Raw genomic sequence first — 27,862 nt, 5'->3', positions numbered from 1 at the left:
GTACCACAATATTTTGATCCTTCATTACTGACAGGCACCTAGGTTGTTTCCAGCTCTTGGCTATTGTAAATTGTGCTGCTATGAAAACTGGGATGCATAAGTTCTTTTGGATTGGTGTTTTAGGGTTCTTAGGATACAATCCTAGCAGTGGAATTGCTGGGTCAAAAGGCAGGTTGATTTTTATTTTTCTGAGAAAATTTCATACGGTTTTCCATAATGGTTGTACCAGTCTGCAGTCCCACCAACAGCAAACTAAGGACCCCTTTTCCCCACACCCTCTCCAACATTTGTTGTTTGTTGCTTTGTTTATGATAGCCATCCTGACTGGTGTAAAGTGGTATCTCATTGTGGTTTTAATTTGCATCTCTCTGATAGCTGACGATATTGAGCACCTCTTCATGTGTCTCTGAATGTTCTGTATGTCCTCCTTGGAGAAGTGTCTGTTCAAGTCCTTTTCCCATTGTTTAATTGGGTTGGTTTTCTTCTTAGAGTAGAGTCGTGTAAGGTCTTTGTATATTTTGGAGATTAAACCTTGGTCTCAGGTATCATTGGCAAATATGTTTTCCCATAAAGTTGGTTGTCTTTTTAATTTAATACTGTTTTCCTTAGCCACGCAGAAGCTTTTTATTTTGATGAGATCTCATTTGTTAATTCTTTCTTTTATATTCCTTGCTCTAGGGGACATATCAGTAAAAATGCTGCTGCATGAAATACCTGAGATTTTCTTGCCGATGTTCTCCTCTAGGACTTTAATGGTGTCACGGCTTATATTTAAGTCTTTTATCCACCTTGAATTTATTTTGGTGTATGGTGTAAGTTGGTGTTCAAGTTTCCTTTTTTTGCACGTAGCTGTCCAGTACTCCCAACACCATTTTTTATAAAGGCTATCTTTACCCCATTTTATGTTACTGCCCCCTTTGTCTAATACTAATTTACTGTAGAGAGTTGGGTTTATTTCTGGGCTCTCCCTTCTGATCCACTGGACTATGTGCCTGTTTTTATGCCAGTACCGGGCTGTTTTATTACAGTGGCTTTGTAATACAGTTTGATATCAGGTATTGTGATCCCTCTTACTTTGTTCATCTTTCTCAAAAGTGCAGCTGCTATTCAGGGTTGTTTATAGTTCCATATAAATTTTTGAAGTGTTTGTTCTATGTCTGTGAAATATGCCTTTGGTACATTAATAGGTATTGCATTGAATCTGTATATTGCTTTGGGTAGTATGGACATTTTGTTGATGTTAATTCTTCCAATCCATGAACAAAGTATATGTTTCCATTTGTTTGCATCTTCCTTTATATCTTTCTTCAGGGCTGTGTAGTTTTCTGCTTACAGGTCTTTTACCTCCTCAGTTAAGTTTATTCCCAGATATTTTACTTTTCTTTTTGCTATATCAAATGGGATTTTTTCCTTGATTTCTGCTTGTGCTGATTCATTGTTGGTATACAAAAATGCCTTTGATTTCTGGATATTGACTTTGTAACCTGCTGTTTTGCCAAATTCATTAATTAGTTCGAGCAGTTTTTTGGTAGAGTCTATAGATTTTCCATGTACACTATCATGTCATCTGCAAACAGTGAAGTTTTGCTTCCTCCTTTCCTATTTGGATGCCTTTTATTTCCTTTTCTTGCCTGATTGCTGTGGCTAAAACTTCCAATACTATATTGAATAGAAGTGGTGAGAGTGGACGACCTTGTCTTGTTCCTGATCGTAGTGGAAAAGATCTTAATTTTTGCCCATTGAGTATGATGTTGGCTATAGGTCTCTCATATATGGTCTTTATTATATTGAGGAATGTTCCCTCTATTCCCACTTTGCTGAGTCTTTTTATCATAAATGGGTGTTGTACCTTATGAGAAGCTTTTTCCGAGTCTATTGATATGATCATGTGGTTTTTGTCTTTGCTTCTGTTTATGTGAAGTATTATATTTATGGATTTGCGCATATTTTACCATCCTTGCATCCCTGGGATGAATCCCACTTGGTAATGGTGTATGATCTTTTTGATGTATTGTTTTATGCGATTTGCCAATATTTTGTTGAGGATTTTAGCATCTATGTTCATCAGCGATATTGGCCTGAAATTTCCTTTCTTTGTTGTGTCTCTATCTGGTTTTGGAATTAGGATGATGCTGGCTTCATAAAAAGAATTTGGGAGTTTTCCATCCTTCTGGATTTTTTGGAATAGTCTGTGGAGAGAACAAGGGTTAGCTCTTCCTTAAATGCTTTGTAGAATTCTCCTGTGAAACCATCTGGTCCAGAGCTTTTGTGTGATGGGATTGTTTTTATTACTGCTTCAGTTTCATATGCTGTTATTAGTCTGTTCAGGTTTTCTGCTTCTTTTTATTGAATTTTGGAAGATTATATTTTCCTAGAAATTTGTCCATTTCACCTTGCTTTTCAAATTTCCTGGCATACAGTTCTTTATAGTAATTTTTTACAGTCTCTTCTATTTCTGTGGTATCAGATGTAATCTCTCCTCTTTCATTTCTGATTTTGTTTATTTCTGTCCTCTCTCTTTCTTTCTTGATGCGCCTACTTAAAGGCTTGTCTATTTTATTTATCTTTTCAAGGAACCAACTCCTGGATTCGTTGATCCTTAGAATTGTGCTTTTAGTCTCTCTGTCATTTAGTTTTGCTCTGATCTTGGTTATTTCCTTCCTTCTACTTGCTCTGGGCTGTCTTTTTTTTTTTTTTAAGATTTTATTTATTTATCTTTAGAGGGAAAGGGAAGGAGAGGGGGAGAGAAACATCAATGTATGGTTGCCTTTCGTGCATCCCCTGCTGAGAATTGGCCTGCAGGGAAATGGCCTGCAACCCAGGAATGTTTCCTGACTGGGAGTTGAACCGCGATTGTCTGGTTCGCAGGCCGGTGTTCAATCCACTGAGCTACACCAGCCAGGGCTTGGGCTGTCTTTGTTGTTGTTTCTCGAGCTCTTGCAGGTGTAGGGTTAGGTTATTCGTTTGAAATGTTTCTATCTTCTTTAGGTAAGCCTGTATAGCTATGAACTTCCCTCTCAGGACTTCCTTTGCTGTGTCCCATAAGTTTTGGGTTGTTGTGAGTTCATTTTCATTTGTTTCCAGAAAGTTCTTAATTTCTTCCCTTATTTCCTTCTTTACCCATTTGTTGTTTAATAGCATACCATTCAGTCTCCATGATTTTGGGTGTTTTGGGTTTTTTCCTTTGGGGTTGGTTTCCAATTTCAGTCCCTTGTGTTTAGAAAAAATGCTTGGTATGATTTCAACTTTCTTGAATTTGTTGAGGCTCATTTTGTGTCCTGTCATGTGATGTATCTTTGAAAATGTTTCATGTGCACTTGGTTGTGTATTTAGCTTCTTTGGGTTGAAGGGCTCTATATACATCAGTTTAGTCCATTTCATCAAGGGTGTTGTTTAATGCCGTAATCTCTTTGTTGATATTTTGTTTGGAACATCTGTGCATTTTTGACAGTGTGGTGTTAAAATCCCCTACTATAATTGTGTTGCTGTCATTATCTTTTCTGAAGGCCTCTAATATTTTCTTGATATATTTGGGTGCTCCTATGTTGGGTGCATATGTGTTTAAGATGTTAATGTCTTCTTGGTGGATTCTTCCCTTGAGTATTATGAAGGGACCTCCTGGGTCTCTCTTTATGGCCCTTTTGTTTGCAGTCTATTTTTTCTGATATGAGAATTGCTACCCCAGCTTTTTTCTTGTCCGTTTCCTTTGAAAATTTGTTTCCAGCCTTTGACTTTTAGTCTGTGATGGTCTTTTGTCCTGAGGTGGGTTTCTTGTAGGCAGCATATGTGTGGGTCATGCTTTCTTATCCATTGGGCTATTCTATGTCTATTGATTGAGCATTCAACCATTTACATTTAAGGTTATTATTGATAAGTATTTATTCATTGGCATTTTTGTAGCTGTGTTCCTCTCTGTCTCTCTCTTTTCCTTCCTTTCCTCAAAGCAGTTCTTTTAGTATTTCTTGTAGGATTGGTTTGGTGGAGGCATATTCTTTTAGGCTTCTTTTGCCTTGGAAGCTCTTTATTTGGCCTTCTATGTTGATTGAGAGCCTTGCTGGGTAAAGTAGCCTTGGTTGTAGGCCTCTGGTTCTCACTACTTGGAATACTTCTTGCCATTCTCTTCTTGCTTGGAGTGTTTCCATTGAGAAGTCAGTAGTTAACCTTATTGGAGCTCCTTTGTATGTTACTTCTTTTTTCTCTCTTGCTTCCTTTAAGATTCTCTTTTTGTCTTGGAATTTTGCCATTTTAATGATTACGTGTCTTGAAGTGGGCCTCCTTGGGTTCCTCTTGATTGGGACTCTCTGTGATTCCAGGATTTGTGTTACTTTTTCTGTCATCACATTAGGGAAATTTTCCATCATTATTCTTTCAACTAGGTTTTCTATCCCTTGTTTTTCTTCTTCTCCTTCTGGTATTCCTATTATTTGGATATTATTATGTTTCATATTGTCTTGCATTTTTCTTAATGCATCCTCATTCTGATACTCTTTTTCTTTTGTTGCTCTTTCTGTGAGATGTTTTCTACTTTGTTCTCCAACTCACTAATCTGATTCTCTGCTTCATCGATCCTGCTTTTGATACCTTCTACTGTGTTGTTCAATTCAGAAATTGTATTCTTCATTTATTCTTGTCCCTTGCTGATAATTTCTATTTCCTTTTGCATGTTGATATAGTTTGCGGTGAGATCGCTGTAGCTCCGCTGTAGTTTCTTGTAGCTCATTGTGATGTCTTTGAATATCCTGATAATCAGCGCTTTGAATTCAATATCTGATAGTTGATTTGCCTCTATTTTATCTAACATTCTTTCTGAAACTTCCTCCTTTTCTTTCATTTGGGGATTGTTTCTTTGACTTCCCATTGTTTGTGAGACTCTTCTTGTTGGCCTTAGCTTCTACAATTTATCTGTTCTGACTCCCTGGGATTATGGTGTGAACTTCTGTGCTAGAGTACCTATGAAATTTAGTGGTGCAGTCTCCTTCAGCTATCTCGATATTCTACGTTTCCACCTACTCCCTTTGTGTGTGTGCGTGTGTGTGTGTGTGTGTGTGATCATTTGGAGGGCGAGGCAAAATGGTTCATGACAGGAGAAGAGTATTTTATGATATTGACAGTCACAGTTAGTAGAGAAGAGATAGAAGACCTTTAGTCTATGCATAGTGTTAACAGTACTCTTCAACCCAACTTGCCACTTTTAGGAAAGGATGGACAAAAGATAAGTCTCTTATTGGGGAGGGAAGGCTTATGAGTTGGATTTGGAAAACAGTGAGGTTGCGGGGTGGTCAGATTTGAGGTAAGGTGAGAGTAAAGAATTGTGAATAGTTATAGTGTGTGAGCAAATAAAGTTAATCACTACAGTAATAGAATTCAGGGACCTGTATAATGGGCTAAGATCTGGGAGATGGGTTGTGAAGTATTTACAGTTGTATAGAACAGCTATTATTTACACTAATATTAGAGCAGCAATCATATAACAAAGTCTATGTGATCTGTATGAGTAGGTGGTATAGAGCTTTGGGTAGTGTGCTAAAGGAAAACAAGTGGCATGGAATATAGAGGATTAGCAGAACACTGTGAAAGAAAGAACAGGGGAAACCTGTCTAGTAATACAATATAAGCACCGAAGACTAAGAAGCCTATACAGAAAGAGGAGGAATACAGAGATACTATTAAAATATAAAAGTCGTGAGAATAATGAAAAAATATGCAGTAACTTTTGGCTTCTGTGTTATAGCAAAGTGAAATTTGTCTGTCTATTTCTACTGTTGAGATGTCCCCTCTTTGGGTCACACTCTGGTCTTTTCTCACTTCCCAGTTGTTTGTGTCTCTTGTGGGTAAAAGAAAACAAAGCAACAAACAAAGAAACAAACAAAAGAAAGGGAGGATTAGGGAGGCAAAAGCGATGTTTGAGAGGAAAGGAAGAAGGACTAAAACAGGGAAAAAGAAAGGAGAAGAACGAAGTATAGAAAGATAAAGCAATAATAAAATTTAACAATACATAAGATTACTAAAAAAAAGTCCCTAAAAAAAGGGAAAAAAAAACAATAACGAAAAAACCCCTTCCCTTTTTGGTTTCAAAGTGTCCAGACCGGTTTTTCTGATTGCAGGAGGATCTCTTTGTGGGCTGGGATGCCGGTGCAAGCGCGTTCACCAGCCAGGCTACCATACTGATGTGTGGGCGCCCGCACACATGCCAGGCTGCTGGGGTTCCACAGGTTTAGGCAGGGTCCTTCGCAGTTCTGTGGCGGGGCCTCAGATGCTTCTGTGCGTGTGCACACCCACCATGCTGCCTGGGTAGCGTGAAACTGGCACGGTGCTTCCCAGTTTTGTGGTGGGGACTCCAGTGCCTCCACTTTCCCACTCGATCACCGCAAGGCAGGGTGGGAAACAAGCCAAGCTGCCATGGCAGGAGAACACCTCAGTCCACTTTCCAAAAAAAAAAAAAAAAACCCTCTCTAGACAGCCTGCCTCTCAGCCCAGCCCAATCCACAGCCAGAACAGTGACAGCAATGTGCCTCTCAATTCTCTGGGTCTGGCAACCACAGAGTCTGCAGTTGAGCACGGCCCTCTGTCTTTGTAACCCTCACTGTGAACGCAAGCAGGCAAGCAGACAGGTCTCTGCCCAGTGTTGTCCAGCCTTGCTTAGACAGAGAACCGGGAAGCTGCTGGCCCGCGGTGGTCCCCCACTAGGGTTGCTGCGTGCCCAGGCTCCTGTGGCCGACACCTCTGGTGGTCCCAGCCCCCACCGCCGCTTTTGTCTTTACTCTGGTCCCCAAGACCCCACTGACCTGCCACTGTCTGGTGTTTCAGCATCCGTCACAATCTCTGGTCTTTTAATTTCATAAATGCTGGGTAACCGATTGTTTATTGCCCTGTTTCTCTGTTGATCTGCTAGGATTTTCACCCACGAGTAGGGGAGCTAGAATCCGCTCCGTCCTACTCTGTTGCCATCTTCCCAGCATCCTCTGTACCATAATTTTTTTTATCCATTCATTTACTGATGGGCATCTAGGTTGCTTCCAGCCCTTGGCTATTGTAAATTGTGCTGCTGTGAACATTGGGGCACATAGGTTTTTTTGGATTGGTGTTTTAGGGTTCTTAGGGTATACTATTCTTGAGCATGTCTCTTGGGGACACTTGCATAGTTTCATTGGGCATACATAACCTAGGGGTCATTTCCTTTAATTTCGTAAGATGGCAGATTGTGTTCTAAAGTAGTTACACCTGTCGAAAATGGGTAAGGCTGCAGTTGTTTTAGATCTCGTTCATATTTAATAGTCAACTTTTCTCCCAATTTGACAGGTATATAATGACATTGCCTGAGATTTTGATTTTTATTTTCATGATTACTGAAGAGGTTGAACATCTTTTTAGATGTTTTTCAACCATTTGGATGTTCTCTTCTAAGTTTACTCAGTGATTTTTTTTGCCCATTTTTATAGTATCTCTTAATGATTTCTTAGGATTGTAGATACCAATCTTTTACTAGTTTTAGATATCATTCTTCAGTAGATTCTCTTGGGTTCTTCATGTACATATATGGGTCATATGCAAATGATCATTTTATTTCCTAGTTGTGTTTTGAGTTGGGTAACTCTTTATTTCAAAAAGACATACTCTGTCTCTTTAGTATCCAAACAACTGGATTGTTGGTTTGTGTTCTTCCCAGTTGGTTCCCAAATAAACTGCATGAGACAAAAGTACATTTCACATCACTAGGACACTGAAAAAAGCTAGCAGAAATCATAGAAATTTCATCAAATAAATAGGAGCAGAGAAAACAATTTAAAAGGACTAGCATACTACCAGCCATAGAAGGTAGAGAAAGCAAGAGAGCAGTCAAAGGCACGTGGAACACCCAGTACTCTCCACACTCACAGAGCAAAGTTCTAAGATAATAAGTACAGTTAAAAAATACTTGTTTGCAAGATCCATACAGTGTTTCTTTTGCATTGATTGGGACTGAGTACTAAGCAATAGCATTTTTAGACCCAGGGGAGGGTGATAAGATATGTTTCCCTTGTCCAAATTAGTAGGAAAATACTCTTTTTTGTTGTGAGTGAATGTGAGATATATGATTCAGGAAGCAAAATGCCATTATGTTTATTCAGGTTAACAGTTAATTAAGAAAATCTATTTTTTTTAAACTTGAGGAGAAGGTTATACTGCTGGTGGCTAAGTTCTGGCACAGGGGAGTATATCTAATTGGTGGATTGAGTAAATGAGTGGATGTTTGCAGGGGAAGTGGAATTATAGACCCGGAAGTGGCATAGAAGAACCTCCTCAGTTGATGGAAATCTTTTATATATTGATTTGCTTTGAACAAATGGTGCTAAAACAACTGGATATCCACATTATACTATATGCAAAATTTAAGTCAAATTGGAACGAGGACATAAGTGTAAGCTAAGACTATTAAATTTTAAAAGAAAATGTAGATTTCAGTCTTTATGACCTCGGATTAGGCAACAGTTTTTTAGATGTGACACTACAAGCACAACAAACAAAAGAGAAAAATAGATAAATTGGATATCCTCAAAATTTTAATTTTTTCTGCACCAAGGAATACCATCAAGAAACTGAAAAAACAACATAAATAATGGAAGAAGTTTTGCAAATTATATATCTCATAAACAACTTCTGTCTTGAATAAAGAATTCATACAACGCAATAATAATAATAACAACCAGTTGAAAAATGAGTAAGTGATCTGAATAGACATTTCTCCAAAGAAGATAGTAAAGGGTCAATAAGCACATGGGAAACACCCAATGTCACTAGTAATCATATAAATGCAAATCAAAACCACAAATCAAACACCACCTCACGTTCTTAAGATGGCTGCGACCAAAAAGATAAACAATATAAGTATTAGTGAGGATGTGGAAAAAATGGAATCTACATATATTACTAATAGGAATATATAGTCACTTTGGAGTAAGTCTGCAGTTCTTGAAAAAGTTAAACAAAGTTGCCATTTGACCCACCACTTCTACTTCTTAGTATATATTCAAGAAAAGTAAAGTCACCTGTCCACACAAAGCCTTACAGACTAATATTTTATAACATCATTATTCATAACAGCCAAAAAGTGGAAAGAACTTATATGTCTACTAACTGGTGGTTTATTTATACAATGGAATGTTACTTGGCAGTAAAAATGAATGAAGTACTGATACAGATACAACATGAATGGACCGTGAAAACATGTTACATAGAAGAAGCCAGTAACAAAAAAACACACATGGAATGATACCATTTATGAAATGTCCAGAATAGGCAAATCCATGCAGACAGAAAGTGGATTTGTGGCTACCTAGTGTGAGAGTAAATGAGGTATAACTTTTAATGAGTACAAGGTTTCTTTTTTGAGTGATGAGAATGTTTTGAAACTGACTGGTGATAGTTGCTAACCTTGAGTACACTAAAAAGCATTGAACTTTAAATGGTGAATTGTACAGTATGAGAATTATATCTCAATAATGCTGCTACTAAAAATAATAGCAATGGTAAATGGATTAGCCAAAGAACATATATTCATAACTCATAGATACAGACAGCAATCCGGGGATGACCAGAGGGAAGGGGTGGGGTGGGAGATGGGTAGAGGGAAACAAAGAGGGGAGAAATGGAAAAATTGCAACAATGTCAACAATAAATTAATTTAAAATTTTAAAATAATAGCAATGGGAGTGTAAATGAATACAATTGTCTGTGAGTTAATAATTTTTCAATCTGAGTGAAAAGTACAAGGAGGTTCATTACATCATTTTGTCTACTTCAGCTTCTGTGGTAAATTTTCCTTAATAAAGAGGAAGTTTCCGGCCCTTAACCCACAAGTCTTAATATCAGAACTCCTTATGAATGGTTGTGTCCTGTGTTTAAAGTGGAGGAATGGTACGTGCTTTTGCCTCTTATCCTGATTTGTTCTGGTATTTTTCCCTCTCCAGTGTCTGTAAGATGGAGACAGAAGTCCTGTCTACAGAAGGACTCATTTTAAAGCAGTTCTTTGGTTCATGTTACTGTTTCACCAAGAAAGAGATATCACTGCTGGGAATCCCTACCTTGTTACTAGTCAGAGCTGATAAGTTGGGAGAATCTGTTGTAGAATCCTTTTAGTAACACTGAATCATTGGAGGGAAACGCCATTTGCACTACCTCTGAGTATTGCTCAGGACTCAGTATGTCTGCATAGGGTGAATGTAGTCTGTGGGAGAACTGGAAAGCATGGTGGGCTGCTAGGGTGGAAGAAGCAGTATAGTACATAAAAACGCATATTCTTAGAGTGAGGAAAAGTTTATTCTTTCCCTTCATTGATTGAATTCAGATGCCTGTGTGGAGCCAAGGCAGTGTGGTAGTCTTCGATGAGGCGAAGAAAGAGAGGATGCAGAGATGTCTAAAACACATTGCTTGCAAATGAAATGTCTACAGATCCTCTAGAGATGGTTAAAGACCAATGTATAAATAGCTATAATAAGGTAGGGTATGATAAGTGCAAAAGAACAACCGGAGGAAGGAGGTGAGAAACCACATCTGTTTAATGGGAAAATCAGGAAGATGAGTGGATATAAATGTCTTTTGACATGGACATTTGCAGTGAGGTAAGATTTTGTTTGTGCAAAAGATGTGTGAACAAAAACAGAGAAACCAGAAAACACAGAGTATATTTGAGAAACAGAAAGTAATCTTGAACTGGAGCATAAAAAGATGTAAGCATGAAAGGAAAAGCTGAAAAATCATTATGTGAGTGTAGATCATAGATAGACTTAAAGGGTAGATTAAGAAGTTTTTGTAATTTAGCAATGAATGGGAACTGTTACACTCTTTCAATGAATAATCAATCCAGACAGAATGTAGATCTATTGTGTTGGTCAGTTAAAGCTGGACTGGAAAAACATGTCCAGGAACTGATTTTGATACTGTAATTGGGTAAAGTTATTGTGATATAGTGAATTAGAATGAAAATGCAGGAATGGATGCAAGCAGTATGGGAGTTAGGACAGAATATGGTGCCAGGTAGCTGTGAAGGAGCAAGAGTTTCAGGAATAAATCTGAACAGCTATGGGAAAGAAGAGATCAAGAGGGACAATGTAGGTTTGAAGGAAATTGTTTGTGATGTTGGTTTTGACAGAGTTTAATGGATCCAAATGTTCAGGTTTGCTTTTAAGAGTTTGTTGCTTCCAAGTGAGGGCCATGTTTGAGAGGTCAATTTCAGTAACCTCACATTAGAGGTTATGGTTGAATGGGCAGAAATGGATAAGATTGTCAGGAGTCAGAGAGACGAGGCCAAAAGAAGGATATTGGGAAAACTAGCCACTAAAGAGCAACTCAAAAGATGTATATGAAAGCCAAGTAAGTAAAGAGTCTTTAGAAGGAAGCAGTATACAGATTTTTTCAGTGATGATCACTGCCTAAAAAAATAAGTGTGTCAGCATAGTTAAAAGCATGGAGGTAGCCCTGACTGGTGTGGCTCAGTGGATTGAGTGCCGGCCTGGTAGCCAAAGGGTTACTGGTTCTATTCCCAACCAGGGCACATGCCTGGGTTGCAGGCCAGGTCTCCAGTAGGGGCCATGTGAGAGGCAACCACACATTGATGTTTTTCTCCTTCTCTTTCCCTGTCTCTTCCTTCTGTCTAACAATAAATAAATAAAATCCTTTTTAAAAAGCATGGAAATAGACTGCTGTGATCAAATCCTAGATCTGCCGCAAGTTATTTAAAAATTATTGCCCAGTTTACACACACACACACACACACACACACACACACACACACACACACAGAGGTAGAAAGGTACCTGCCTCATCGGGTTATTGTGAGTAGCAAATGAATTAATGCAAGTAAGATAAGGCATTTGGAAGAATGTCTAAAAATGGTATTAAACATTAGCTATTTAATATTATTCATACAATATGATGTTGGGAAAATAGATTTAGGAGAATTACGGTGTTTGCAACCATGTGAGTAGAGAGGTAATTAACACCAAGGTAAGACATGATGCAGTAGTTTAATGAGGAGCAAATAGATTTTTAAGTAAAAACTTTGGTTTAAGACTTAAAGTGATTTTCTACAAGTATGATGTTTGTTTCATGAATTAAATAATCATTTTTATTGTATTATTTCAGAGGATATAAGGATAGATAGATGGTCACTTTGATTTTTCCCTGTCTTGAAGTTCTAGTCTAGTAAGTTTTAGTATTTCCTTTGTTTCCAAACTTTAATGAATTTCAAGTGGGTAGTATTTTGTATTTATCATAAAATGGATTTATAGCAGAAGAATTCATTGCAATTATAGTTGTTTATGATTTTTATTGGTGATTTTTTGTAAACTTACAACCAAAAATGAATAACAGCTGTGGAAATAAAAACAGAAACATTAACTGCAGGAAATTAACTGCAGTAATTTCAGGAATCATTTCTAGTATTTAAAAATTTTTTGCGTGCTCGCTTCGGCAGCACATATACTAAAATTGGAACGATACAGGGAAGATTAGCATGGCCCCTGCGCAAGGATGACACGCAAAAATTTTTTGCTGTCTTTTTAGAAAAAACATTAACTTAGCCACTCTAAGCTCCTCTACTCAGATCACAGACTAATCTATTCGTTAGGTGATTTTAACCTTAGCATTAACCTTATTAACTTAATTATTAATCTTAAGAACTGGATTCTTAAAATGTCAGTGAACATTCAATTTTTATTTACATTCTTACACAATTTTATTTTTATTATATATTGTAGAAAAATATACTTTATTTATTAAAATCATCGGGACTTCAGAATATTTGAATTTTACAATGATCATCATTGTGATGTATTCTTTTATTTTTAATGACTTCATAATCTGTCGTTTTTCTTGTCAATCAATAATTACTCAATATAATAAACACTCATGGTTTAGGAATGTTTATGGTTTGCAGAGTATTTTCACATACCTTTTTATTATTCATCAGTATTGTCATCCTTATCCTTTAGAGATAAGGAGGCAGTTTCAATGAGATTGTCATTTGCCTAAGACTACTAATGGAACTGGATTTCTGGTTACTTTCTTCCAACTCAGAGTTCTACATCCCTGGGCTCTTTCTGTTACATTACTGTAATTTTACCAAACAAATATAACTGTTTTTAGAAAATAAGTAAATCTCTTAAAAAGCAGTTGTTCTTGGCCAGCCCTATTCTCCTTCCCCCAACACAAATACCCATTGGCAAATGTCCTTAGAAATTGTCGAGTGTTGCACAGTGGGATAGGGTTGCAGGTGCAACTGGCATTCTAATGAGTAGAGACCAGTGAGCTGTCAGACATTCTGCAAAGGACAGCATACTTTCTCTCCCCTCACTGAGAATGGTCACCCCAGAGTGTCATCATCACCAAAGTTGGGGAACCTCATCAGGAAGAATAAGACCTATTTACCCATTCTTGACCTGGATATCCAGACCCCTTCTTATTTACCTGAAATGTTTTCTACTTTTCCCAAAATTATTTAAAATCTAATTTTTTTTTTAAAATTTTATTTGGTTACTTTTCAAGTACATTTTTTTTTCTCTTCCCCCCCCCCCGCCCGGTCTCCCCCCTCCCTCCCATTCCCCCCCCCCCCCCCCCCAGTCCTCATCTCTGTGTCATTCATACTTGTTCCTCAAAATCCCTTCCCCTTTTTCCCCTTAAGTTCCCTTCCCTCTCCCCTCTGGTAGCTGCCCACTTGTTCTCTATTTCAGCGTCTTTGTTTTTATTCTGTTTGCTTGTTTGTTTTATTCTTTAGCTTCCTGTCAAAGGTGAGATCATATGGTATTTGTCCTTCAATGCCTGGCCTATTTCACTCAGCATAATGCTTTCCAGTTCCATCCATGTTGTTGCAAAAGGTAGTAGCTCCTTCTTTCTCTCTGTTGCATAAAATTCCATGGTGTATATGTACCACAATTTTTGGATCCATTCATTTACTGATGGGCACCTAGGTTGCTTCCAACTCTTGGCTATTGTAAATTGTGCTGCTATGAACATTGTGGTGCATAGGTTCTTTGAAATTGATGTTTTAGGATTCTTGGGGTATAATCCTAGCAGTGGAATTGCTGGGTCAAAAGGCAGGTCAATTTTTATTTTTCTGAGAAAATTCCATACTGTTTTCCATAATGGTTGTACCAGTCTACAATCCCACCAACAGTGAACTAAGGTCCCCTTTTCCCCACACCCTCTCCAACATTTGTTGTTTGTTGCTTTGTCTATTATACCCATCCTGACTGGTGTAAAGTGGTATCTCATTGTGGTTTTAATTTGCATCTCTCTGATAGCTAATGATATTGAGCATCTCTTCATGTGTCTCTGGATATTCTGTATGTCCTCTTTAGAGAAGTGTCTGTTCAAGTCCTTTTCCCATTTTTCAATTGGGTTCGATGTCTTCCTAGAGTGGAGTCGTGTAAGTTCTTTGTATATTTTGGAGATTAAACGTTTGTCTGAGGTATCATTGGCAAATAGGTTTTCCCATACAGTTGGTTGTCTTTTTAATTTAATACTGTTTTCTTTAGCCATGCAGAAGCTTTTTATTTTGATAAGATCCCATTTGTTTATTCTTTCCTTTATATTCCTTGCTCTAGGGGACATATCCGTAAAAATGTTGCTGCGTGGAATATCTGAGATTTTCTTGCCAATGTTCTCCTCTAGGACTTTAATGGTGTCATGGCTTATATTTAAGTCTTTTATCCACCTTGAATTTATTTTGGTGTATGGTGTAAGTTGGTGCTCAAGTTTCATTTTTTTGCACGTAGCTGTCCAGTTCTCCCAACACCATTTGCTGAAGAGGCTATCTTTACTCCATTTTATGTTACTGCCCCCTTTGTCAAATATTAATTGACTGTAGAGAGTTGGTTTGATTTCTGGGCTCTCTGTTCTATTCCACTGGTCTATGTGCCTGTTTTTATGCCAGTACCAGGCTGTTTTGATTACAGTGGCTTTGTAATACAGTTTGATATCAGGTATTGTGATCCCTCCTACTTTGTTCTTCTTTCTCAAAAGAGCAGCTGCTATTCGGGCTCGTTTATGATTCCATATAAATTTTTGAAGTGTTTGTTCTATGTCTGTGAAATACGCCATTGGTACTTTAATAGGTATTGCATTGAATCTGTATATTGCTTTGGGTAGTATGGACATTTTGATGATGTTAATTCTTCCAATCCATGAACACGGTATATGTTTCCATTTGTTTGTGTCTTCCTTGATTTCTTTCTTCAGTGCTGTGTAGTTTTCTGCATACAGGTCTTTTACCTCTTTGGTTAGGTTTATTCCCAGATATTTTATTTTTCTTTTTGCTATATCGAATGGGATTTTTTCCTTGATTTCTGCTTCTGCTGATTCGTTGTTTGTATACAAAAATGCCTTTGATTTCTGGATATTGACTTTGTATCCTGCTGTTTTGCCAAATTCATTAATTAGTTTGAGCAGTTTTTGGGTAGAGTCTATAGGATTTTCCATGTACACTATCATGTCATCTGCAAACAGTGACAATTTTGTTTCCTCCTTTCTTATTTGGATGCCTTTTATTTCCTTTTCCTGCCTGATTGCTGTGGCCAAAACTTCTAATACTATATTGAATAGGAGTGGTGAAAGTGGACATCCTTGTCTTGTTCCTGATCTTAGTGGAAAAGCTTTTAGTTTTTGTCCATTGAGTATGATATTGGCTGTAGGTTTCTCATAAATGGCCTTTATTATATTGAGGAATGTTCCCACTATTCCCATTTTGCTGAGTGTTTTTATCATAAATGGGTGTTGTACTTTATCGAAAGCTTTTTCTGCGTCTATTGATATGATCATGTGGTTTTTGTCTTTGCTTTTGTTTATGTGATGAATTACATTTACTGTTTTGCGAATGTTGAACCATCCTTGCATCCCTGGGATGAATCCCACTTGGTCATGGTGTATAATCTTTTGGATATATTGTTGGATGCGATTTGCTAATATTTTGTTGAGGATTTTAGCATCTATGTTCATCAGCGATATTGGCCTGAAGTTTTCTTTCTTTGTTGTATCTCTATCTGGTTTTGGAATTAGGATGATGCTGGCTTCATAAAAGGAGTTAGGGAGTTTTCCATCCTTTTGTATTTTTTGGAATAGTCTGTGAAGAATGGGGGTTAGGTCTTCCTTAAATGCTTTGTAGAATTCTCCTGTGAATCCATCTGGTCCAGGGCTTTTGTGTGATGGGAGTTTTTTGATTACTGCTTCAATTTCTTTTGCTGTTATTGGTCTATTCAGGTGTTCTACTTCTTTTTCATTGAGTTTTGGGAGATTATATTTTTCTAGAAATGTGTCCATTTCCCCTAGGTTCTCAAATTTCTTGGCATACAGTTCTTCATAGTAATTTCTTACAATCCTCTCTATTTCTGTGGTGTCAGTTGTAATCTCTCCTCTTTCATTTCTGATTGTGTTTATTTGTGTCCATTCCCTTCTTTTCTTGATGAGCCTACTTAAAGGCTTGTCTAGTTTGTTTATTTTTTCAAAGAACCAACTCCTGGATTCATTGATCTTTAGAATTGTACTTTTAGACTCTATGTCATTTAGTTCTGCTCTGATCTTGGTTATTTCCTTCCTTCTACTTGCTTTGGGCTGTTTTTGTTGTTGTTCCTCGAGTTCTTGTAGGTGTAGAGTAAGTTCATTTGTTTGAAATGTTTCTTTTTTCTTTAGGTAGGTCTGTATTGCTATAAACTTCCCTCTCAGGACTGCCTTGGCTGTATCCCATAAGTTTTGGGTTGTTGTGAGATCATTTTCATTTGTTTCCAGAAACTTTTTGATTTCTTCCCTAATTTCATTCTTGTCCCATTCATTGTTTAATAGCATACCATTCAGTCTCCATGATTTTGGGTGTTTTGGGTTTTTTCCTCTGGGGTTGGTTTCCAGTTTCAGTCCCTTATGGTCAGAGAAAATGCTTGGTATGATTTCAATATTCTTGAATTTGTTGAGGCTTGTTTTGTGCCCTATCATGTGATCTATCTTTGAGAATGTACCATGTGCATTTGAAAAGAATGTGTATTTAGCTTCTTTGGGGTGAAGAGCTCTGTATATATCAGTTAGGTCCATTTCATCAAGGGTGTTGTTTAATGCCGCAATGTCTTTGTTGATATTTTGTTTGGAAGATCTGTCCATTTTTGATAGTGGGGTGTTAAAATCCCCCACTATAATTGTGTTGCTGTCTATATCTTTCTTGAATTCCTCTAAGATTTTCCTTATATATTTTGGTGCTCCTATGTTGGGTGCGTATATATTTATGATGTTAATGTCTTCTTGGTGGATTCTTCCCTTGAGTATTATGAAGTGACCTTCTGGGTCACTCTTTATGGCTCTTTTTTTGAAGTCTATTTTGTCTGATATGAGAATTGCTACCCCAGCTTTTTTTTCTTGTCCATTTGCTTGGAAAATTTGTTTCCATCCTTTGATTTTTAGTCTGTGATGGTCTTTTGTCCTGAGGTGGGTCTCTTGTAGGCAGCATATGTGTGGGTCATACTTTCTTATCCATGACGCTATTCTGTGTCTTTTGATTGGAGCATTTAATCCATTTACATTTAAGGATATTATTGATAGGTACTTATTCATTGCCATTTTTGTACCTGTGTTCCTCTCTGTCTGTCTCTTTTCCTTCCTTTCCTTAAAGCAGACCTTTTAGTATTTCTTGTAGAGCTGGCTTGGTGGCAGCAAATTCTTTTAGACTTCTTTTGTCTTGGAAGCTCTTTATTTGGCCTTCTATCTTGATTGAGAGCCTTGCTGGGTAAAGTAGCCTTGGTTGTAGGCCTCTGTTTCTCATTACTTGGAATATTTCTTGCCAATCTCTTCTTGCTTGGAGTGTTTCCATTGAGAAGTCAGTGGCTAACCTTATTGGGATGCCCTTGTATGTTATTTCTTTTTTCTCCCTTGCTGCCTTTAAGATTCTCTCTTTGTCTTGGAAGTTTGCCATTTTAATGATGATGTGTCTTGAAGTGGGCCTCTTTGGGTTCCTCTTGAATGGGACTCTGTGAGATTCCTGGATTTGTGTGACTTTTTCTTTTGTCAAATTAGGGAAATTTTCTCTCTTTACTCTTTCAAATATGTTTTCTATCCCTTGTTCTTCTTCTTCTCCTTCTGGTATTCCTATTATTCGGATATTATTACGTTTCATATTGTCTTGCATTTCTCTTAATCTCTCTTCATTCTTTCTGAGCCTCTTTTCCCTTTCCTGTTCTTTCTGTGAGATGCTTTCTACTTTGTCCTCCAATTCACTAATCCGATCTTCTGTTTCATCCACCCTATTTTTAATGCTTTCCACTGTGTTTTTTAATTCAGAAATTGTATTCTTCATTTCCTCTTGGCCCTTGCTAATAATTTCCATTTCCTTTTTCATGTTGATATAGTTCACAGTGAGATCATTGTAACTTCCCTGTAGTTTCTGGTACCTGATTGTGAGCTCTTTGAACTTCCTGATCACCAGTGCTTTGAATTCAGTATCTGATAGTTGACTTGCCTCTGTTTCATCTAGCATTCTTTCTGAGGATTCCTCCTTTCCTTTCATTTGGGGATTGTTTCTTTGTCTTCCCATTGTTTGTGAGACTCTTCTTGTTAGCCTCAGCTTCTTAGATTAATCTGTTTTGACACCCTGGGTTTATGGTATGAACTTTTGTGGTGGAATGCCTGTGAATTTCAATGGTGCAGCCTCTTTTGGTTATCCTGTTGTTCTCTGCTTCCACCTACTCAAATATGCAGCAACTTGTGGCTTCTCTCCTAGAACAATGTGCAATTTGTCTCTCTGATTCTACTATTGGGAGGCCTCTTCTATGGGTCCAGCTCTGGTCTTTTTATATTTTCAAGTTGATTGTGACTCTTGTGGGTAAAAGAAAGAAATGATAAGGAAAGAAATAAAAGGAAGAAAGAAAAAAAATGGTAGGGGAATGTAAGAGCAATAAGTTTAGAAAGAAAAGAAAAAGAAATAAAACAGGAAATCCGGGGAAAAGAGGTCAAAAGTATGGAAAGAAGAAACAGTAATAAAGTTTAAAAGAGATATCAGATTACTTTAAAAAAGCAAAAAGATAAAGAAAAGGAATGGAGAGGGGAGAAAGGTAAATAAAGAAAAAAGAAAGAATAAAAATAAAATAAAGAAAAGAAAAGAAAAAAAACCAAAAAACGCACCAAAATAATCTCTCAAAAAAAAAAACAAAAAAAAAAACCCTCAGAAAAAGGAATGTCACTTGTTGGCTTCAAACTAGCCGAACCGGTTTTTCTGGTTGCAGTTGGCTGAGGGTCGATTGTCGTGATTTTTTTTTTCAGCCAGCCCCTCTCAGGATCCAGACACTTGGCGCCTCTCCCCCAGCTCCCTACAATGGGGAGCTAGGACTTTCTCGCAGGGCTCCCTTCCCAGAGTCTACCGGATTCAGTGCCCCAGGCTGCACCTCTGAGTTCTCCTGGGCTGGCAGCCACAGAGTCTTTGGTTGGGGCCCTTTGTCCTCCGCACCCTCTCTGTAAACTCTATCAAACAAGTCTCTCCTGCCCCCCCCCTTGCTTGGCTGGAAAGGGAGGGGGTTGAGGGTCTCAGCTCTTTTCCCAGGACCCCTCAGCGTCCCGGGCTTCCAGATAGTCTGAGGCGGGGAGACTGGAAGCCGGGAGCCGATCTGAGGACTGGGCGCAGACCTAAAAACTCTGTGTGCTCGTCATGGCACGCTGCGTGGTGTGTATCCCTTCTGCTCCTGTGTTTGTCTGGGTCCCCTGGCCAACCTCGGGCACACTCCCGGGCTGTCCGGGACTGCGCAACCAGCGCTTCCCGGTCCCACGCCGGCCCCGAACCCTTCCCGGTCCGCACCGGCCCCAGCACTTCTTGACCCTAGTGGCGTCAGCCTAGAGTTCTCTGCGCCCCCGCTCGCGCGCGAAACCGTCTGGCGCTAGGACCAGTAGCCCCGGTTCAAAGAACCCTGCGCCAGTGCGCGCCAGAGTCCGTCTATGGGTGCGAGCAGGAAACCGTCAGGGAGCGTCTTTGTCCTGCGGCGCCTCTCTGAACTCTCCGCGCCTGCGAGCTCTCCTTCTGGGACTGGCGTAACCGGCAGCGGCAGCGGGCTTCCCAGTCCCCTGGAGTTGGCTCAGAGGCCTCCGCTTCCAACAGACCTTCTGGGACCCGGAGTAACCGGCAGGGCGCTTCCCATTTGTGTGGCTAGTCCCCAAAAGCTTCCACTTTTCCCCTGGCTCGCTGCCAGGCCGGATAGGAAACAAGCCAATCTGCCTTGGCAGGAGAACACCTCAGTCCACTTTCAATAAAACAAAACAAAACAAAACTTTCCGGACATCCTGTCTCTCATTCCTTCTCAGTCCCCAACCAAACCCGTGAGGCTAATGCGTCTCTGGATTCCTCCCAGGCTTGCAATCACAGAGTCTGCAGTTGAACCGGGCCCTGTGTCTTTGTACCCCTCCCCAAAAATGCAAGCCGGCAAGCAGACAGGTCTCTACCCGGTGTTGTCCAGTTTTGCTTATACATGAAGCAGGGGAGCTGCTGGCCCACGCTGGTGGCCACTGGAGCCGCTGGGTGCCCAAGCTCCTGTGGTAGACCTCTCTGGTGTTGGTCTCAGACCGATGCTTCTGGACCCCGGCTGTAGATGCAGCACCCGGGGCCACCTGGCCTGGGGCACCAGCCCCCGCCGCTGCTTTGTCTTTAAACGGGTCCCCAAAGCCCCACTGACCTGCCGCTTTCTGGTGTTTCAGCGTCCAACAGAGTCTCTGTTCTTTTAGTTTCACAAATGCTGGATAACTGATGGATTGGTGCGCTGCTTTTCTATAGATCTGCCAGGATTTTCACCCGCGAGTGCGGGAGCTAGAATCCGCTCCCTCTTACTCGGACGCCATCTTCCCCCTTTAAAATCTAATTTTTTGAGGTAGTGTAATATAAAGGTGATTTTCTTTCATATAACAGGCACAATGGTTGGGTATTTCAGTGCCATTACTACAAAATAGTCATGGGGATATAAAGTACAGCATAGAGAATACTGTCAATAGTGTAATAACTATGTATGGTGCCAGGCTGTTACTAGGTATAATGTGTGGATTACTTTATGAATTATATGATTGTCTAATCACTAGGCTGTATACCTGAAACTAATACAAAATAATATTGAGTGTACAATTTATTTGGAAAATGAAATTTAAATTAAAAACCAAACTAAAAGAATAAACGTTAATACTATGCTAGGTATGATCCAAGATGGTGGAGCGAATAGAAGTTATACTAATCTCCCAATATGGAAAAACCACTAAATTGTAGAGAAATCCTGAATAAACAACTGAACAATAGTGGGAGAAAAGCCTTTTAATCAGGGACAGACAGGAGAAACAGCTTCAGCACATAACTGGTACAGAGGAGACTCAGGAGGGCTGGCTGGGCTCCCATGGATGGCAGCAGAAGTGTTAGAGGGATCTATTAGCAGCTGTGGGATCCCCCTGAGGAGTGTGGGGTCTAAATGACAAGCTGGGTTCCCCAGCCTACAACACCAGAGCCAGAAAAGTACACACATAACACCCATCTGCGAAAACTGGCAGGGTTTCTCTCTGCCAAAGATGGATGGCCAGAGATTCATAGAGCCAGTTAAAAGGCCAATGCATAAATTTTCATTTGCAGCCACTTACCTTGGGCTCCAGCAAAGGGGTGGGCGGGGCAGGAGAACTGAGTAGACTAGAGCCACGTGAGGAGAGACTAGGGACGGTGACTTTGAGCAGAGAACTGAGAGAGCTGCTGCCAGGATCCCAGTGCTGAGTCATCCCCTATGCTGCAGGATCCACTTTGCTCAGGGGGAGGGTTCCCCTCTTAAGTGGCATCAGCCTGAAGGGGAGCCATAGTCTTACCTCAAGAGTTGCTCTGCCCCACCCTTGAGCAAAAGCCTAACTACTGATTGCAGAGTGACTAGAATAATAACCGAAGGAATCAGCCACAGGCAGTAGATCCCTGGTAGCCTCAAACAGGTTGCCTGAGGCCAGACTGAGACATCATCTGACATGACCAGAGGTAGCTCCAAAAATGAAAAACAGTGCTGAATACTAGATGCTATTGAGACAAATTCCACCGTGGTCTTCCTCATAATTGGTTATATTTTTTCTCCTGCATATTTTTTTAACATTTTAACATTCATTTCTTGTCCTTCAGGTGTGTGTATATTAAGTCACTAGATTTTATATTATAGTTTATTTCAATTCTCCATATTTTTTATATTTTGCTGCTCCCTTCTCTTACTCCACTTTACCTTCTTCTTTCTTTTTAATATCTTCATTTTAAATTTTGTTTTCTCCTTTGCTACAACTTGGTTCCATTCCATATTCTTACTATTTCTCCACTGTCCAGCCTCTAAAAACCAATTTTCTTGTCAGTGGTCATCTCACCTTTTCCCACTTTTAACATACCTGCATTCTCTCTCTACCTTTATCAATCCTTGCTCATTGGTTGTGGATAGGGTAGTTGCTGCTGCAATTTTTTATAGTTTATCTCTAGATCTTTACTATTTTTATATTTCAAATATCATATTTTACCATTCTTCTCTCCTACTTCATTCTGCCTTCATCCTGCCCATTCTTTTATTCATCTCAATTTTATATTTTTCCCTGTCTCAGCCTGGTTTTCATTCCTCACTGTTAGTATTCCCTCTCCCTCTATCATCTCAAAATCAATTCCCTTTCCTCTAGACATCTTAAGCTTTTCTTTTTTTCTTTTTCCCCTCTTATTCCCATCTTACCTGTATTAATCTTAGCTCATTTGTTGTTCATAATACTGTGGTGGATCTTTTTCTCCACTTGGGTTTCTTTTTTTAGAAACTTTTTACATTTTTCTTTCTCTCACTTCATTTTTCAATTTCTTTTTAAACCAGATATTACATGCTTCCATTCTATTATTCCATTATGACTTCTTCATTCCCTTTTTCACTTACAATGTAATTTTTACTTTTTCTTTGCATTGCTTTGCTCCAATGCCCTACTCTTATTAGTACTCCTCCCTCTACCCTCTCAAAATCATTTTTCTTTCAGTTAGTCATCTCATATTTGCTTCTCCTTTCTTATAATAATATTAATCTCTTTACACCCTTATTAATACTAGTTCAATTGCTGTTGATAGTGGGATTATAGGTGGGAGTTATTTTTGCGGACATGGGTTTGTTTCCTTTGCTGTATGATTTTGCTCTGGCAGCACCTGCATAACGTGTACAAGACGTGGTGGGTGGAGTGACCCTTAGTCAGTAAGCTGGAGTGAAGGATCCACCAAAGAATGACCCAGCAACAATCAAAACCCAGTTATATCCAGAGAGCCAAGATAAAGGACATAAAGGGCATTCCAAGAGATGAAGGTGAGGAGATCAAGGAGACAGCATTACTGAATCCCACAGGTCTTCTACCATAGAAGTCACACCACAAAGACAGGGAATCAAAGCAGATCAATTTAAGACACAGAAACAAGAAGAGACTTCCTTAAAATGGTAAGGCAAAGGAACAACCACCAACCAAAAGGAAAGGAAGAATGCTCAGAAAGAGTGCTAAATGATAGAAGCAAGTAAACTATCACACACTGAGTTCAAAACAATGGTTATAAGGAAGCTCAGTGAGCTGAGTGAGAATAACAAAGAACTACAGGGAAGCCGAAAGGAGCTTACAGTGATTTACATCAGAATAAAGAAGGACATAGAGCCTATCAATAAGAGCCAGGAGGAAATGAAGAATACAATTTCTGAATTGAAGAACACAGTAGAAGGATTAAAAGCAGTAAAGAAGGTTGCAGTGGCTCAATAGATTGAGAGCCAGCCTGCAAACCAAAGGATTGCCAGTTCAATTTCCAGTCAGGTCATATACCTGGTTGTGGGCCATGTCCCTGCTCGGGGGTGTGCGAGAAGCAACCACACAATGGTGTTTCTTGCCTGTTTTATCCCTCCCTTTGCCTTTCTCTAGAAATAAATATCTTTTTTTTAAGTTAAAAATTTAAAAAAGCAAGCAGGATGAAGCAGATAATTGAATCAGCAAGTTGGAGGACAAATTACAAAAAAAGCAAGTTGTCAGGAAGAGCAAGAAAGGGAAAAAAGACTCAAAAAGAACAAAGAGGAGTTAAGGGAGCTTCAGGACAACATTAAATGTAATAATATACACATAATAGGGATATCAGAAGGAGAAGAAGATGATCAAGGGATAGAATACCTGATTCAAAAAATAATGACGGGAAACTTCCCTAATTTGATGGGAGAAAAAGTCACACAAATCCAGGAAGCACAGTCCCAATCAAGTGGAACCCAAAGAGACTCTCCAAGATACATCATAATTAAAATGGCAAAATTACAAGACAAAGAGAATCTTAAAGGCAGCAGGAGAGAAACAATAAGTAACATACCAGGGAGCCCCAATAAGACTAGCAGCTGTCTTCTCAATGGAAACACTCTACATCAGAATGGAACGGCAAAAAATATTCTAAGCAACAAGTGGCAAGGACTTGCAACCAAGACTGTGCTACCCAGTGTGGTTCTCAATTTAAATGAAAGCAAAATAAGTAGTTTCCCAGACAAAAGAAGGCTGAAAGAATACACTTCCACCAAATCACCATTGCAGAATATGCTAAAGGGACTGCTTTAAGAAGAGGAAGATAGTACGAGAGAAAGAAATACAGGTACAAAAGGGAAAATGGAAGTGAATAAATACCTATAAATAATTACCTTAAACATAAATGGATTCAGTGCTCTGATCAGAAGGTGTAGGGTAAGTGAATAGATAAGAAAACATGATCCGCACACATTCTGCCTACAGGAGACCCACCTCAGAACAAAACACGTGCACAGACTGAAAGTAAAGGATTGGAGAAAAATATTCCAAGCAAAAGTACAAGAAAAGAAAAAGCCGGGGTGGCAATACTTATATCAGACAAAATAGATTTCAAAACAAAGGCCATAGAAAGAGACACGGAAGGACACTTTATAATAATCAAAGGTAGAATTCATCAAGAAGACATAAACATTATAAACATGCACCTAACATAGGAGCACCAAAATATATAAGGAAAATCTTGGGGGACTTCAAGAAAGATATTGACAGCAACACAATGATAATAGGGGATTTTAATACCTCACTGTCAACAATGCATAGATCTTTTAAACAAAGAATCAACAAGGATATTGTGGTATTGAAAAAATGTCCTAGATCAAATGGACTTAACTGATAAATATAGAAAATTTCACCCCAGAGAAACAAGGTACACATTCTTTTCAAATGCATGGAACATTTTTGAAGACAGATCACATGATATGATACAAAACCAGCTTCAACATGTAGGAGAAGATTAAAATTATATCAGCATTTTCTTGGACCACAGGGGCTTGAAATTAGAAACCAACCTCAAGGAAAAAATTCAAAGACATTCTTTCATGGGGACAGAATAATGTGTTACTAAACAACATATGGGTTAAGAATGAGATCAAGGAAGAAATCAAAAAGTTCCTGGAAACAAATGAAAATGAACACAAAACAGCCAAAGTCTATGGGGACACAGTGAAGGCAGTCCTGAGAACGAAAAGGTAGAAAATTTTCAAATAAACAACCTAACCCTACATCTACAAGATCTGGAGGAAAAACAACAAGCAAAGCCCAGATCTAGTAGAAGGAAGGAAATAACCAAGATAAGAGCAGAATTAAATAACACAGAGATTAAAAGAACAGTTCAAAGGATCAGCAAATTTGAAGAGCTGGTTCTTTGAAAAAATAAACAAAATTGACAAGGCTTTAACCAGACTCATCAAGAGAAAAAGAGAGAGAACCTAAACAAACAAAATCAAAAAGGAAAGAGGAGAAATTACAACCAATACCACAGAAAAACAAAGGATTGTGAGAAACTACTGCAGACCACTATATGCCAAGAAATTTGAAACCCTGGGTGAAATGGACAAATTTCTAGAACCACATAATCTTTTTATGAGGGCATTGCCATTCTAATCTCAAAATCAGATAAAGACAGAATAAAGAAAACTACAGGCCATTATCTCTGATTAACATAGATGCTAAAATCCTCAACAAAATATTGCCAAACTGGATCCAACAATACATTTAAAAAAATAACACACTATAATCAGTGGGATTCAACCTAGGGATGTAAGTATGGTACAATATGTGCAAATCAATAAATGTAATATACCACATAAACAATACGAAAGACAAAAAAAATCACATAATCATATCAATAGATGCTGAAAAAGCATTTGATAAAGTACAGCACTTATTTATGATAAAAACACTCAGCAAAGTAGTAGTAGAGGAAGCGTACCTCAACATAACAAAGACCACATACAAGAAACCTATAGCTAACATCATATTCAATGTGCAAAAACTAAAAGATTTCCACTGAAGACCAGGCACAAGACAAGGATGTCTGCTTTTACCACTTCTGTTCAACATTGTATTGGAAGTTCTAGCCACAGTGATCAGACAAGAAAAAGAAATAGAAGGCATCCAAATTGGAAAGGAGAAGATAAAACTGTCATTGTTTGCAGATACTGCACATAGAAAACCCTATAGACTCCACCAGAAAAGCTGCTCAACCAAATAAGTGAATTTGGCAAAACAGCGGGATACAAAGTCAATGACCAGAAATCAAAGACCTCTTTATACACCAACAATGGAATATCATAAATAGAAACTATGTAAAAAATCCCATTTAGTAGTCCAACAAGAAAAAGAAAGTATCTAGGAAAAAATCTAACCAAGGAGGCAAAAGACGTGTTCTCAGAAAACTACAGAACTCTGAAGAAAGAAGTTAAGGAAGACACAAACAAATAGAAGCATATACTGTGTTCATGAATTGGAAGAATGAACATTATTAAAATGTCCATACTACACAAAGCAATTTTTAGATTCAGTGCAGTTCCTATTCAGATTCCAATGACGTATTTCACAGAATTAGACCAAATATTAATATGGAACTACAGAAGGTGATAGCATATCACCTTAGCAATAGTGATCCTGAGAAAGAACGAAGTTGGAGGAATCATGCTATCTAATATCAAACTACGCTACCAGGCCATAGTAATCAGCCTGGTACTGGCATAAGAACAAACACAAAGATCAAAGGAACAGAATAGAGAGCCCACTAATAAACACCCATGTCTCTATGATCAGTTAATATTTGACAAAGGGGGAAGAAGCATAAAATGGAGTAAAAATGGCCTCTTCAACAGTGGTGTTAGGAGATCTGGTCAGGTACATGCAAGAAAATGAAACTAGACCACCAACTTACGCCATACACAGAAATAAACTCAACAGGGATAAAAGCCTTAAATATAAGTCATGACACCATAAAAGTCCTAGAGGAAAACATAGGTAGGAAAATTTCAGATATGCCATGCAGCAATATTTTCACTGATATTTTTCCTAGAGCAGGGCAGGTAAAGGAAAGTATAAACAAACGGGATCTCATCAAAATAAAAATCTCTGCCCAGCTAAAGAAAACAACATTAAAATGAAAAGAGAACCAACTGTATTGGAAAGCATATTTGCCAATGATACCTCAGACAAGGGCTTGATCTCCGAAATATATAAAGAACTCAACACAACTCCACTCCAGGAAGACAAAAAAAAATTTAAAAATGGGCAAAACAATTGAATAGACACTTCTCCAAGGAGGACATACAGAGGGCCCAGAGACATATGAAAAGATGTTCAGCATCACTAGCCATCAGAGAGATGCAAATTAAAATCTCAATGAGATAGCACTTCACACAGATCAGAATGGCCATCATAACCAAATCAACAATTGAGAAGTGTGGCAAGGTTGGAGAGAAAAAGGAACCCTAGTGAACTGTTGGTAGGAATATAGACTGGTGCAGTCACTATGGAAAACAGTACGGAATTTCCTCAAAAAACTCAAAACGGAACTGCC

The 27,862-nt window shown here is 38.6% G+C and overlaps 1 protein-coding gene and 1 non-coding gene across 4 annotated transcripts in view; both read left to right on the top strand.

Moving 5' to 3' along the window:
- CENPP (centromere protein P) overlaps window positions 1-27,862 on the top strand; it is a 377,506-nt gene that overhangs the window by 165,951 nt on the left and 183,693 nt on the right. The gene's annotated exons all lie outside the window — the stretch shown is intronic.
- Window positions 12,436-12,538, top strand: LOC119058136 (U6 spliceosomal RNA). The gene has a single exon (XR_008391104.1). It is a non-coding gene; the product is annotated as a U6 spliceosomal RNA (small nuclear RNA).

The sequence above is a fragment of the Artibeus jamaicensis genome, unplaced genomic scaffold (genome assembly GCF_021234435.1).
Source record: "Artibeus jamaicensis isolate MK-2021 breed Jamaican fruit bat unplaced genomic scaffold, CSHL_Jam_final contig_288, whole genome shotgun sequence".
NCBI lineage: Eukaryota > Metazoa > Chordata > Mammalia > Chiroptera > Phyllostomidae > Artibeus > Artibeus jamaicensis.
Note: the sequence above shows the minus strand (reverse complement) of the source record. Positions and strands in the feature narration are given on the sequence as shown.